The 14,467-nt window shown below is 53.8% G+C and overlaps 1 long non-coding RNA gene across 1 annotated transcript; it reads left to right on the top strand.

Annotated features, from left to right (window-relative positions):
* The first annotated feature begins 803 nt into the window (after positions 1–803).
* LOC136792643 (uncharacterized) lies at positions 804–2,344 on the top strand. Its single transcript, XR_010836729.1, has 3 exons — positions 804–870; positions 1,125–1,242; positions 1,380–2,344. It is a non-coding gene; the product is annotated as an uncharacterized lncRNA (long non-coding RNA).
* The last annotated feature ends 12,123 nt before the right edge of the window (positions 2,345–14,467 follow it).

Below are 14,467 nucleotides of genomic sequence, written 5' to 3'. Positions count from 1 at the left end.
CTCTTGCTGTCTGGAGCGGTGTTTATATTGACCTCAGCCCAGGCACACCTGGGGAGGGCTGGCCGGCCCGATCAGGCTGCCCAGGTCAGCCAATCCTCACCCATCAGGGGCTCAGAGTTGCAGAAAATGGGCCTTGCTGAACTGGCCAGGTCCAAGGAACAGGTGTGGTTTCCTGAGGGTCAGGATAGACACGGGGCTGCAACTCTGCTTGTTTTCTCAACATTTTGTCTGGTTCATGAGTGGGAGACAACTTCAAGAAGACCCTCTCCTAATGAGAAGAAGCCAGGAGTAAGGGAGAGGAGGGGTGGTGGGTGGAGACAGAGGCCTGGTGCCTCAGCTGCAGTGGAAGCCTCTGGAAAACCCAGTGGAAGGAGGCCACACAGAGTGAAGCCCAAGCAGACCTGTCAGAGCTGCTGTTTGTTAGTTCAGGTCCTGCTCTGAGGTGCTTTGTGTCAGCTCTGACCAACAGGTGGGCTGGGGGTGCTCTGCAATGAGGGCTACTTGCACGGTTCCTGTGTGCCCAGCCTTTCTGGGTGCCTGCCCAGGTGACCTCCATACCCTGGGAGGGGCCTGACCACGAGAGCCCCGGAGGCTGCTGGGTACCTGCCCAGGTGAGCTCCATATCCTGGGAGGGGCCTGACCACGAGAGCCCCGGGGGCTGCTGGGTACCTGCTCAGGTGAGCACCATATCCTGGGAGGGGCCTGGCCACGAGAGCCCCGTGTGCTGGGAGGGGTGTGTGTGTATGAGCGTCCTCTCTGTGCAGCCGGCACAGAGTTGCTTAGCAACTTCCCTGTGGGCAGCGCTGGGATGAAATGAGAACCAGGAGATGCCACGGACCCCCTGAACCCCCGTCCATCCCGAGTGATGAGGTCAGTAGGTGGGTGCTGGCCACTGTGCTGCGTGAGGGAGACCCCACAGGTACCTCTTGTGCCTTCCACCTGACACCACGGAGGCCTCCTCAGGACAGAGCAGACAGCCTGCCTGGGGCAGGTGGGAGCTCCTGGTGACCCTGCAGGGGACACGAGAGGGACGGACCAGGCAGGAGGGGGTGGCAGCCCAGGCAGAGCCATGGGGCTCGGGGCCGAGGGGCCTTTCCGGGTCTGAGCTGAGGGTGGACGTGCAGGTGGTGAGTGTGATCCAGGAAAGCTACCCTGGTGACGTGAGGCTGAACCTGCTTCAGAGTGACAAGCCTTCCGGATGATCCCAGAACAGGACAGTGAGACGGATCCTGTTAGAAGAAGGTGAGTGAGTGCCCCCAGGAGGCGGCCCTGTGAGCTGGCCCCGGGAGGGGGTGAAGGGAACAGGCGTGGAAGCTGCGGGGAGTGGGCAGTCCCCCTGGGTGGGCGATGGGTGCAGACCCTACTCCGTGGTCCCACAGCCGTGCTTCCGGCTGGATTATTTGGCTTCTTGGAGCCTCAGCTTCCTGGTCTGCTCCTGGGGTGATGATGCTGAGTGAGACTCTCCGACGCTTCTTCACTGTCTGCCCCTCAAGCCTGTGAGAAACGGAATATTTCTTGCCATCTCAGTAAACAAAGGATGTCACAGCCATCAGCACCTGCAGCCCTCCAGTGTGAGGGGAATTCAGGATATGTAAATACAGAATGCAGGCCCCAGAGAGCGGAGGTGCATATCAAAGGAAGGAATTCGTGAGCCTGACTCCGGCATCTTCGCATACAAAGGAAAGCGCTGCATTCCTCACCTTGGAGAGCAGGTTCTCCTTAGCTGACAATCACCTTTTCACGTCCCCCATCACCTGCGCCAGCCCCCCGCCCTGTCCCCTCCCCCCGGTGCTTTAGCTCAGGGAGGAAGGGGCGCACAGGGCCTCGGCTGAACAAGAGGCCTGGGAGCCTCGGGAGGAACTTTCGCCGCTTTCCCCGCCGTCGGGAGGAGGGTCGCTGACGCTGCGGCCGGACCCTGCGCCTCCCTCGCCCCGTGTCCCCTCAGGACGCTCAGGCCGCCCTCTCCCCACGCCCCCCCGGGCCCCGCGAGCCAGGCCGAGGGCAGGGCCGAGAGGAGGGGCCGAAGTTCCCCGGGACCAGACCCCGAGGCCGCTCGTTCTGCACAGCAGCGGCGGGTGGCCGCGAAGCCCTTCCCCTCAGAAGCTGCTCTTGCGCGGCCGCCCGGCACCGGACCCACTTACCCGGCCCGCCGTCCCCACGACTGTCGCGGCTTCGGCCGCCGGGGCCCCTCCGCAGCCGGCAGCGTCAGTGAGGCCACCCTCCCCTCGGGCGCCAGGGCAGCTCCGTGACGGCGGAGGGAAGAGACCCCGAGCCGGGAGCTCCAGCTCTGAGGAAACGCGGGCTCCGTTCTGGGCGCAGTGGGTGGGGCCGTTCTGCCCCGAGGCATCCTGGGAGGGGGCGGGGCGCCGGGGGAGGAGCCGCCAGCAGCTCAGGGCCCCGTCGGGGGTCCTGGAGGGGCGGCCCGGCCTGAGGGCCCCGCCCACTGTGGCCGCAGCGCAGGCCTTTTTCCTGGAATCCCACACAAAAAGTCAGAAAGATACACACGGTCTACAGTGAATGTTCACAAATGGTGGTTGCTGCTGTGCTTACTATCCTATTAAACGTGTGAAATCCATAACACACTTGAAGTTCAAAATTAAATACGATTTTATTTATTTACTTATTTATTTTTTGCGATACGCAGGCCTCTCACTGCTGTGGCCTCTGCCATTGCGGAGCACAGGCTCCGGATGCGCAGGCTCAGCGGCCATGGCTCAGGGGCCCAGCCACTCCGCGACATGCGGGATCCTCCTGGACCGGGGCACGAACCCGTGTCCCCTGCATCGGCAGGCGGACTCTCAACCACTGCGCCACCAGGGAAGCCTCTAAATACGAATTTTCACCTTTCTAATTGTCTCTCTGCTATTCACAATTGTCGTTAATGAATCAGAGACTGTGGCATCACTAGTTAAAAATGAGCTTGTTAAAAAAATAGAACTCAGGCCCACCGGACCTACTGAATCACAATCTGCAATTTTACAGTCTCTCCAGTGTACCTGTGGACCCATGAATAGTTGTAAGGTACATTTCTACCTCGACATGTCTTTTCTGTCTGAGAAATACACACATCTTATCCAGTTTGATATAAATAAAACACTCAAAAATGCATATGCCTGTGTTGAAACCATCATTTTATTATTTCTTTTCCAGATAAGTATAGTCTCTATACTGGTTTTGTGGATCACATGCCATACTCTTTTTTTGTAGTTAGAAATAGAGAAAGTTACTTTGTAAAAAAAAAAAAAAAAAAAAAAAAAAAAATATATATATATATATATATATATATATATATATATTAGTGGATGATTGAAGACACTCTTCTAAATTAAAACCAGTTCTCTTAATTTGCTCTTTTCTTCTTGGGTCATATTATGAACTCTTCCCGTGGCCACATGGCATGTGTACTTTTAATTTCAGGGACTGCTGACATTCCAGGATGTGCCCATAGATTTATCTCAAGAGGACTGGGAATGCCTGGACCAAGATCAATGGGAGTTGTACAGGGATGTGATGTGAGAAAAGTATAGGAACCTGCTTTCCTTGGGTGAGGATAACTTCCTTCCAGAATTCCTTATCCACCCACAGGGTTTAGAGGCCTTCATTTGTAGAATGTCTCCTGGAGTGTTCTGCTTCCTACAATAGGGTTTCAGATTGCAACGATTCAGGAAATATTGGGAGTTTGTGGGTATAATTTATGTTATTCTTTGAAAATTGCAGCCTTCTTTATAATATACTTTGTAACTGCTTGGGATGTGTCTATATGAACAGTGTACTATATGCTTCTGTTATAGTCCTTACAATATTTTATTCTCTTATTATCTGTAACAATCTTCCATGGATTCTTTGGGCTTAAGGTGTATTAAAAGGGAGACGGCGATTCTGGGACTTCCCTGGTGATGCAGTGGTTAAGACTGCGCCTGCCAATTCAGGGGACACCCCCCACACGTGTCCGTACCCCGAACTCGAGCCTCAGCCTCACCGGGGGCCTAACCCTAACCCTAGCTCCGGCCCTTCGCCGGGCCGCCAGGCCTGAAGCCTGAGGCCTAGCCTCACGGCATGCCGCGCCCTACGCCGCACACGCCCCCCCACACGTGTCCGTACCCCGACCTCGAGCCTCAGCCTCACCGGGGGCGTAACCCTAACCCTAGCTCCGGCGCTTCGCCGGGTCGCCGGGCCTGAAGCCTGAGGCCTAGCCTCACGGCATGCCGCGCCCTACGCCGCACACGCCCCCCCACACGTGTCCGAACCCGGACCTCGAGCCTCAGCCTCACGGGGGGCCTAACCATAACCCTAGAACCGACCCTTCGCCGGGCCGCCAGGCCTGAAGCCTGAGGCCTAGCCTCACGGCATGCCGCGCCCTACGCCGCACACGCCCCCCCACACGTGTCCGTACCCCGACCTCGAGCCTCAGCCTCACGGGGGGCCTAACCCTAACCCTAGCTCCGGCCCTTCGCCGGGCCGCCAGGCCTGAAGCCTGAGGCCTAGCCTCACGGCATGCCGCGCCCTACGCCGCACACGCCCCCCCACACGTGTCCGTACCCCGACCTCGAGCCTCAGCCTCACGGGGGGCCTAACCCTAACCCTAGCTCCGGCCCTTCGCCGGGCCGCCAGGCCTGAAGCCTGAGGCCTAGCCTCACGGCATGCCGCGCCCTACGCCGCACACGCCCCCCCCACACGTGTCCGTACCCCGACCTCGAGCCTCAGCCTCACCGGGGGCCTAACCCTAACCCTAGCTCCGGCCCTTCGCCGGGCCTCCAGGCCTGAAGCCTGAGGCCTAGCCTCACGGCATGCCGCGCCCTACGCCGCACACGCCCCCCCCATGTGTCCGCACCCCGACCTCGAGCCTCAGCCTCACCGGGGGCCTAACCCTAACCCTAGCTCCGGCCCTTCGCCGGGCCGCCAGGCCTGAAGCCTGAGGCCTAGCCTCACGGCATGCCGCGCCCTACGCCGCACACGCCCCCCCACACGTGTCCGTACCCCGACCTCGAGCCTCAGCCTCACCGGGGGCCTAACCCTAACCCTAGCTCCGGCCCTTCGCCCGGCCGCCAGGCCAGAAGCCTGAGGCCTAGCCTCACGGCATGCCGCGCCCTACGCCTCACACGCCCCCCCACACGTGTCCGAAACCCGACCTCGAGCCTCAGCCTCACGGGGGGCCTAACCCTAACCCTAGCTCCGGCCCTTCGCCGGGCCGCCAGGCCTGAAGCCTGAGGCCTAGCCTCACGGCATGGAGCACCCTACGCCTCACACGCCCCCCCACACGTGTCCGTAACCCGACCTCGAGCCTCAGCCTCACGGGGGGCCTAACCGTAACCCTAGCTCCGGCCCTTCGCCGAGCCGCCAGGCCTGAAGCCTGAGGCCTAGCCTCACGGCATGCCGCGCCCTACGCCGCACACGCCCCCCCACACGTGTCCGTACCCCGACCTCGAGCCTCAGCCTCACCGGGGGCCTAACCGTAACCCTAGCTCCGGCCCTTCGCCGAGCCGCCAGGCCTGAAGCCTGAGGCCTAGCCTCACGGCATGCCGCGCCCTACGCCGCACACGCCCCCCACACGTGTCCGTACCCCGACCTCGAGCCTCAGCCTCACGGGGTGCCTAACCCTAACCCTAGCTCCGGCCCTTCGCCCGGCCGCCAGGCCTGAAGCCTGAGGCCTAGCCTCACAGCATGCCGCGCCCTACGCCTCACATGCCCCCGTACACGTGTCAGTACCCCGACCTCGAGCCTCAGCCTCACCGGGGGCCTAACCCTAACCCTAGCTCCGGCCCTTCGCCGGGCCGCCAGGCCTGAAGCCTGAGGCCTAGCCTCACGGCATGCCGCGCCCTACACCGCACACGCCCCCCCACACGTGTCGGTACCCCCGACCTCGAGCCTCAGCCTCACGGGGGGCCTAACCCTAACCCTAGCTCCGGCCCTTCGCCGGGCCGCCAGGCCTGAAGCCTGAGGCCTAGCCTCACGGCATGCCGCGCCCTACGCCGCACACGCACCCCCACACGTGTCCGTACCCCGACCTCGATCCTCAGCCTCACGGGGGGCCTAACCCTAATCCTAGCTCCGGCCCTTCGCCGGGCCGCCAAGCCTGAGGCCTAGCCTCACGGCATGCCGCGCCCTACGCCGCACACGCCCCCCCACACGTGTCCGTACCCCGACCTCGAGCCTCAGCCTCACCGGGGGCCTAACCCTAACCCTAGCTCCGGCCCTTCGCCGGGCCGCCAGGCCTGAAGCCTGAGGCCTAGCCTCACGGCATGCCGCGCCCTACGCCGCACACGCCCCCCCACACGTGTCCGTACCCCGACCTCGAGCCTCAGCCTCACCGGGGGCCTAACCCTAACCCTAGCTCCAGCCCTTCGCCGGGCCGCCGGGCCTGAAGCCTGAGGCCTAGCCTCACGGTATGCCGCGCCCTGCGCCTCACACGCCCCCTCACACGTGTCCGTACCCCGATCTCGATCCTCAGCCTCACCTGGGGCCTAACCCTTACCCTAGCTCCAGCCCTGACCCTGACCCCTAGGCCTCCCCCTCAGTTTGAAGCCTGAGGCCTAGCTTAACTGCACACTGCCCCCTACGACGCACACGCCCCCTAACACGCATCCGCACCCCGATCTCGACCCTCAGCCTCACCGGGGGCCTCACCCTAAACCTATCTCCAGCCCTGACCCTGACCCCTAGGCCTCCCCCGCAGCCTGAAGCCTGAGGCCTAGCCTAACGGCATGCCACGCCCTACGACGCACACGTCCCCTAACACGCATCCCCACCCCGATCTCGACCCTCAGCCTAACCGGGGGCCTCACCCTAACCCTAGCTCCAGCCCTGACCCTTCCCCTAGGCCTCCCCCGCAGCCTGTAGCCTGAGGCCTAGCCTAACGGCACGATGCGCCCTACAATGCACACGCCCCCTAACACGCATCCGCACCCCGATCTCAACACTCAGCCTCACTGGGGGCCTAAGCCTAACCCTAGCTCCAGCCCTGACCCTGACCCCTGGGCCTCCCCCGCAGCCTGAAGCCTGAGGCCTAGCCTAACGGCACACCGTGCCCTACGACGCACACGCCACCTAACACGCATCCGCACCCCGATCTCGACCCTCTGCCTCACCGGGTCCTAACCCTAACCCTAGCTCCAGCCCTGACCCTGACCCCTGGGCCTCCCCCGCAGCCTGAAGCCTGAGGCCTACCCTAACGGTACGCTGCGCTCTGCGCCGCACACGCCCCCTAACACGTATCCGCACCCCGATCTCGACCCTCAACCTCACCGGGGGCCCAACCCTAACCCTAGCTCCAGCCCAGACCCTGACCACGGGACCTCACCCGCAGCCTGAAGCCTGAGGCCTACCCTAACGATAACCCATACCCTGGCCCGTACACTCCCCCTAGCACGTATCTGTACCCCAATCTTTCCCTAACCCTCTCCCGGCGCTAAGCCTAACCGTAAGTCCTGTTCGTGAGACTCGTACAATTAAGACCTTAGTCCCTTTTTTCACCATTTTTGTGCAACCAATCCAGTTAAAATAGGAGGCGTTAACAACTGTAAAATTAATATTAAAAAGATCTCATTCTCTTAGGATTTCAGGAGCGTAATTCTGAAAGCTGGTCTGGAACTGACACTGACACTGAGAGACTTCGTAGCCAGTTGTCTAATTCTACCTAAGTAGGTTTTAACTTCTGACGTAGTATTGATGTATCCATAACAGTCGCTAATGACCACTACACGTATTTCTCTTCTATTAGTATCTGATCTAACATCATTGTTTGGAATTTAATAGTTAAGAGAGGATTCCTTGAAAACGTATGGTTGCAGCTATCAGCAGACATTATTTTGAGAATGGCTAGTGGCATCCTGAGTGTGATATAGCTAAGAAATTGAATTTCAACAATACAGGAATGTGGGGACTTACCTGGCGGTTCAGTGTTTAAGACTTCACCTTCCAATGCAGGGGTTGCCGGTTGGATCCCTGGGCAGGGTGCTAAGATCCCACATGCCTCGCAGCCAAAAAACCAAAACATGAAACAGAAACAATATTGTAATAAATTCAATAGAATTACAAAATGGTCCACATCAAAAAAAAAAACTTAAAAAGAAAACAAAACAAAAATTACAGGAATGCATCTAAATCACATCTACAATGGTCACTTAGGTTTATCTTGGGTGTCTGAACCCTAGTTACTCCTTTTTGACTGTCAAATGCATTCCCGTCCTCAATGCCAAAGCAGATGTACAATTCGTATCCAAAAGACCATAAAACAGGCCACGTTGGTCAGTAAAATTTAAGTTAAACCAGGTATAAGCCAGAGTGACTTCCTCACACCTCAATACGTGAAGAGTTTTTTTCCCTTTTCATTACAAGTCTTTCAATAGAAAGCATTGGTGATCAAAATGTCAATCCATCAGTGTCAGAATGATTCAGCTGTTTGGCCCATGTGTAGACCATGTCCCTCAGCGCTAGGCCTCCTTTATATTTGCCTAGTTAATCCGCATTGGGGGAATACTGATCAGCTATCGTGAACATGCTCAGAGGTATGTTAATGAGAAAACGCTTTATATAGGCCATACATTTTATTATTCATACCCAATTGTCACACAAGCATTGTACATGTGCTTTTAGCAGTAGACCTAAAGCAAACAGTGAAACATCATGAGTAAGTACATTCTGATCATTTCACTAGATAGTTTTCCTTTCCTCTTAAACATCAGGGCAAAATGAAGCCAACACAGTAACCTTCATAAATACACACTTCAGTACAGAGGTGTCATTTATCCAATTGCTCCAAGTCCTAAGTAGCTTGAGCGCAAGGACTTCCCTGTGTCTGGAAAACACAGATCAAAGCCAGTAACAAAAAACCAAATACATTATAACCATACTCACCAGTTGACTCAGTAACCAATCCTTTCATTAACTTTTTATGAAGCCATCCGATTCTACATTAAGATTTTTCATTTCTTACCCAGTTTGGCATTATGATATGAAACTTATCAGAGACCTGTGCTTGCCAAAAGGTCCTTCACATAGATCTTCTTGAAGATGGAGCACTTTTGCAAAGTGCTAGAGCACAACAGCAACTATCTATAAAACACATAAGGACTTAAAATTCATGGTTAAACATTTGATCACAATGTAAATGACAAAAGAAGCCATGGTTGCTGCTACATACAACATTTTAAAATATATAGAATTATGAGTGAAAAAATTTTACCAGGACATACTAGATTTTTAGGAATTCCATGTAATTTAACATACTAATCAAACATTTCTCTCTGAGATGGCTCAAGGGCCTTCTAAAGCATCTCAAAGTTAGCTGGAGATTAAAAAAACTGTTAGAATTGGCCAAACAACACTTATTCACTGAACCAAAGCAAAGAGATTTCAAACAAAAAGAGAGATCACAGACACAGGCAAAGGAACTCACAAGCTCTTTGCAATCAAAAGCAGCATTCCAAGAAAACTTTGGAGGGAGAAACCAAATCCAGGCTTGGCCTAACCCACTTCCAACAAAATCCATCTTAGAAAATCCTGGTCATGCACAACTCTTTTCTCAATGTTCCCTTTGCACAAATGTTCATCACCTTCTGTATCCATCTTATGTTGCCCCTTATTATTTTCTGCATTCAGAAACCACCAGCTCTAGTACAAAGTGACTTTCTTTTCTCTTTGTACCATCAGCCTGTTACCTAGCTGCTCACTTTCTTTATTACGTAGCTTCATAAATGCTTGAACATATGGAACTTCTTTTGTCTTTCTCTTCCTGTGACAAAATAACTCTAGCTGAAGGATAGTATAGTCATTTAGGCTACCATTCAAAGACCACCTTTCCTCGTTCTTCAAGAATGTATCCATACATTGGCCAGACAAAATTACAATAGAATTTCATTCTTTTCATAGTCTTAGGTTTACAACTATAGGTTGACCTGTATGCCAGGATTTTGCCCATTGGCTAGCAGATGGAACTGAAGAAGAAGCACTTCTTATGTTTGAACTATAGAACACACACACACAGACTAAGAACAAAACAAAATCCTAAACACCAACCGAAGCCTCAAACCAAAGGAACCAGAAACCAAAGAGAAACCAAAAACCAAACAGCACAAGGCTCAAATCAGCTTCCAAGTCTCAACTTAGCCTGTGACCTCTGTTCAAGTGGTGCACCTCCCAAATGAGATTTCCTGGAATGAAAAGTCACCCAAATGGGAACCGAGGTTCCCCCAAATGTACCGGGCTAAAAGGACCTCAGACTGCATGCCAGAGTGTTACCCCATGCTGGCTGAGTTGCTGCAACATCCCAAATGCTATTTTTCTGGTTCCCCAAAATAGTCCCTTGAAGTAGGACATTTGGGGCACTCCAGGCAGGAGGAAGAGAGGAACGTCCTCAAGGCAAAGACAGCCTCAGCAGCTGCTAGGGTGGTTCCTCTTCCACCATCTACTCCTGCCCCAGAGTTCTAACTGCTGGGATGACTGGGGCTCGGCCTTTCCAGGCAAGGGTCCCAGGTGGTCTGACCTCTAAAGGAATTCTGCAACTCTACACTCTCTCGGAAGAGGCTGGTGTGGAGAAAATCTCAGTGTCCGATCAAGTCAGGGTACCTACAGGGGACATCCCCAAGTCAGGCCCACATTGGGTACTAAATGTAATGTCTAATACTCGACCTCTGTGCACCAGTGCCAAATCGAATCTCAGAGAGAGGGGTTTGCAGGAAGTAGAAAAGAATAGCTTTACTGCTTTGGCAGCCAAAGGGGGACACAGAAAACTCGTGCCCTCAAAAACCATGTGTCCCAATGCAGGAGGATCTGGTGAGGAGGTTTACAGCAATGGTTTAAGGAAACAGTTGATCTTAAGGATTAGTGTGTGTACAGGGCCTTAACTCACTTTAATCTGGCCTCAGATGGTCTCTTGATGAGCTTCTCTGGAATGAAGAAGACTAAAATCTTCTATTTTGTGGGGGTTTTAGGTTGGTAAAGAGCCCAAAGATACTCTTACCTGTATCCCTTGAGGGAAAACCAGGATCCTGGCCCAAGGCTGCACTATTGCTTCTTGATGGTTTCTCTCTTGTCTCTGCATCTCCTCCTTTCCCTGATGAGCAACTGTTCGAACCTGCCCTTTGGAACTCAGGGAAGGTCCTGGAATCTCTAGCCTAACTAAGGCCCTGACACTGTTCCTAACTCAGACCCTGACACTCTCCCTAACTAAGGCACTGACACTACTCCTAACTCACTCCCTGACACTGTACCTAACAAAGGTTCTGATGCTAATCCTAACTCAAGCCCTGACACTGTCTCTAACTAAGGTCCAGCATCTGTCCCTAATACAGGCCCTGCTACCAGCAAGAACAAAAATCCAGACACTATGCTGAGCTAATATCCTGACCCATTTCTAACCAAGGTCCTGACACTGTCCCTAAGAAAGCCCTGTTGCTATCCCGACGTGAAGACCGGAGGCTGTGCCTAACTCAGGCCCTGATAATGGCTTTAGCAAAGCTCCTGAGGCTGATCCTAATGAGGCCCTTATGCTGCTCCTAAGTCATGCCCTGATAGTATCCCTAGCTAAGGACCTGACACTAGGCCTCACTCGAGCTCTGTCACTCTCCTTAAGTCTGGCTCTGACGCTGTCCCTACCTCAAGCCCTGACACTGGTCCTAAATTAGGTCCTGATGCTCTAAGTAACTAAGGTCTTGGCACTATCCCTAGTTCATGTCCTGACACTATTCCTAGACCTTAACCTAACCTTGTGTTTAACTAATGTCTAGCCTCTTATACTAAATAAATCCCTGTCGCTGTCCCTAACTAAGGCCCTGAAATTAGTTCCGAGGCCGTGACCCTGTCCCTAACTGAGGCCTGGAGGTCCTAACTCAGGCCCCGACACTACAACCTAACTCAGTACCTAACAAAGGCTCTGATGCTTGTCCTAGGTCATGCCCTGACACTGTCTCTGGGGCCCTGCTGCCGTCAATATCTAAAGTCCTGACATTATCCTGAGCCAATATCTTCACCCATGTCTTACCAAGGTCCTGAAACTGTCCCAACGTAAGCCCCGACGCTGTCCCTAAGTGAGGCCCTGAGGCTGTCCCTAACAGAGGCCATGAGAATGTCTTTAAAGAAGACCCTAACGTTGATCCTACAGATGCCCTTATACTACTCCTAAATCATGCCCTGACACTGTCCCTAACTCAGGCCCTAAAGATAGACCTCACTTAGGCCCTATTGCCGCACCTTAGTTAGGCTCTGACACTATCCCTACATCAGCCCTGACACTGGTCCTGATTAAGGCTCTGACTCTGGTCCTAACTAAGGCCCTGACGCTCTCAATGACTAAGGTCTTCACGCTATCCGTAGCTCACTTCCTGACACTACCCCTCGCCTGGAAGCTGACTCTGTCCCGAGCTAATGTTCTGCCTCTTATACTCCCTGAAGCCCTAATGCTCTCCCCAACTAAGGCCCTGACTAGCTCTAACTAAAACGCTGACACACTCTAACTACGGCCCGAAATCTGTCCCTAATATAGGCCTTGCTGACGGCAATAACTAAAATCCGGACACTATGCTGAGCTAATATCCTGAACCATTTCTAACCAAGGTCCTGACACTGTCCCTAAGAAAGCCCTGTCGCTGTCCCTACGTGAAGACGTGAGGCTGTGCCTAACTCAGGCCCTGAAGCTATGCCTAACTGAGGCCTTGATGCTGTGCCTAACTCAGGCCCTGACCATGTCTTTAACTAAGACCCTAATGCTGATGCAACAAAGGCCCTGATGCTGCTCCTAAGTCATGCCCAGACAGTGTCCCCAGCTAAGGGCCTGATGCTACGTCTCACTCAGGCCCTGTCGCTCTCCCTAAGTCAGGCTCTGATGCTGTCCCTACCTGAAGCCCTGACACTGGTCCTAAATAAGGCCCTGATACTCTCAGTGACTAAGGTCTTGACACTATCGCTAGGTCATTTCCTGACACGATCCCTAACCCTAACCCTGTCCCTAGCAAATGTCCTGCCTCTTATACTAACTGAAGCCTTTATGCTGTGAATCCCTCAGGCCCTGAATTTAGCCCCAAGGCCGTGGCACTGTCCCTAACTAAGGCCTAGATGCTCGTCCTAAATCCCACACTGACACTGTTCCTAACTCAGGCCCTGACACTGTACCTAACAGAGAACCAGATGCTAGTCCTAACACAGGCCCTGACACTGTGTCTAACTAAGGCCCTGCTGCCATCAATATCTAAAGTCCTGACAGTATCCTGAGCTTATATCCTGACCCATCTCTTACTAAGGTCCTGAAACTGTCTCTAAGTAAGCCTTGACGCTGTCCCTAAGTGAGGCCCTGACGCTGTCTCTAACAGAGGCCCTGATAATGTCTTTAACAAACCCCTTAGGCTGTTCCTACTGAGGCCCTTATGGTGCTCCTAAGTCATTCTCTGACACTGCCCCTAGCTAAGGGCCTGACTCTAGGCCTCACTCAGGCCCTGTCGCTCTCCCCAAGTCAGGCTCTGACGCTGTCCCTACCTGAAGCCCTGACACTGGTCCTAAATTAAGCACTGATGCTCTAAGTAGCTATGGTCTTGACACTATCCCTAGGTCATTTCCTGACGCTATCCCTAGACCTTAACCTAACCTTGTCTTTAACTAATGTCGAGCCTCTTACGCTAAATAAATCCCTGATGCTGTCCCTAACTAAGGCCCTGAAATTAGTCCTGAGGCCATGACCCTGTCCCTGAGACCTGGAAGCTGTCCTTAACAAAGGCCCAAGGTCCTGAAACTGACACTATCAGTTAAAGAACTGAGGCCCTGACACTCTCCCTAATTAAGGACTGAGGCTGTCTCTAACTAAGGCCCTGAGTCTATCTTTAACTAATGGCCTCACTCTTTCCCTAACAAAGGCCCTGATGCAGTCCCTAACTAAGGCCCTGACACGGTCCCTAAGAACATGAGCTGTCTCTCATTAATGCCCTGATGCGGCCCATAAATGATGTACTGAAGACGGCACTAAGGTCCTGACGATGTTACTAATGACCCCAAATGTCTCTTACTAAGGCCCTCAAATTACCCGAGGCCCTAAAGATGTCCATAACTAAGTCTCTGACACTATCTCTAACTAAGACCCTCAAGTTATCTTTAACTGAGGCCATAACAGCGTCCCTAACGAAGAACTTGACATTGTCTCTAACTAAGGCCCCGAGTCTGTCTTTACCTAACGGCCTCACTTTTTCCCCAACTACTCCCTGACGCTGCCCCTAACCAAGGCCCAGATGGTGTGCCTGATTGCCTGAGCTGTCTTTCACTAATAACCTGACTCTGCCGATAAATAACACCCCGGTTATGTCCCTAATGAACAGCCTGAAGTGTCTCTTACTAAGGTCCTCAAGGTTTTCTCTGAGGCCCTGACACCCTCCTTAATTAACGCCTTGACACTGCCTTTACCTAATGGCCTGATGCAGTTCCGACCTGAGATGCTGATGCTCTAAGACCTTGAAGTCTCTACCTGAGAAGCTGACACTGTCTGTAACTA

The sequence above is a fragment of the Kogia breviceps genome, chromosome 15, assembly GCF_026419965.1.
Source record: "Kogia breviceps isolate mKogBre1 chromosome 15, mKogBre1 haplotype 1, whole genome shotgun sequence".
NCBI classification, from domain to species: domain Eukaryota; kingdom Metazoa; phylum Chordata; class Mammalia; order Artiodactyla; family Physeteridae; genus Kogia; species Kogia breviceps.
This window is presented reverse-complemented; position numbering and strand designations above follow the sequence as displayed.